The sequence below is a fragment of the Lupinus angustifolius genome, unplaced genomic scaffold, assembly GCF_001865875.1.
Source record: "Lupinus angustifolius cultivar Tanjil unplaced genomic scaffold, LupAngTanjil_v1.0 Scaffold_109_2, whole genome shotgun sequence".
Lineage (NCBI taxonomy): Eukaryota > Viridiplantae > Streptophyta > Magnoliopsida > Fabales > Fabaceae > Lupinus > Lupinus angustifolius.
In genome coordinates, this window is record NW_017724820.1 from 35,624 (window position 1) to 36,026 (window position 403).

General features: G+C 33.5%; 1 pseudogene; it reads right to left on the reverse strand.

Moving 5' to 3' along the window:
- Positions 1-373: 373 nt before the first annotated feature.
- The window catches only part of LOC109339788, a 1,455-nt pseudogene continuing 1,425 nt past the window's right edge, over positions 374-403 (reverse strand).

Consider the following 403-nt stretch of genomic DNA (forward strand, 5'->3'; position numbering starts at 1 on the left):
ATGTGCAACGCGTCTATGCCAAAGCCAGATGTCATCTTCTTTTGAAATAAAACATTTTGAAAATAAAGTAGTGACATCATCCAAATTAACCATGTAAATATTATTTATACGATGACCAACAAATTTAACATTATTAGATAAAATGTCACGAATAATACAACAATCAGAATCAAAAGATACACGGTTACCTTTGTCACAAAGTTGGCTTATGCTCAAGAGATTATGTTCTAATCCTTCAACATAAAGAACATTTTCAATAATTGTCTGAGATGAGTTACCAACTGTTCCGGTGCCAAGAATCTTTCCCTTTTTGTTGTCTCCGTACGTGACATATCCTTTACATTTAAGTGAAATATCCAGGAAGTTTAATCTATCACCTGTCATATGTCTCGAACACCCACTG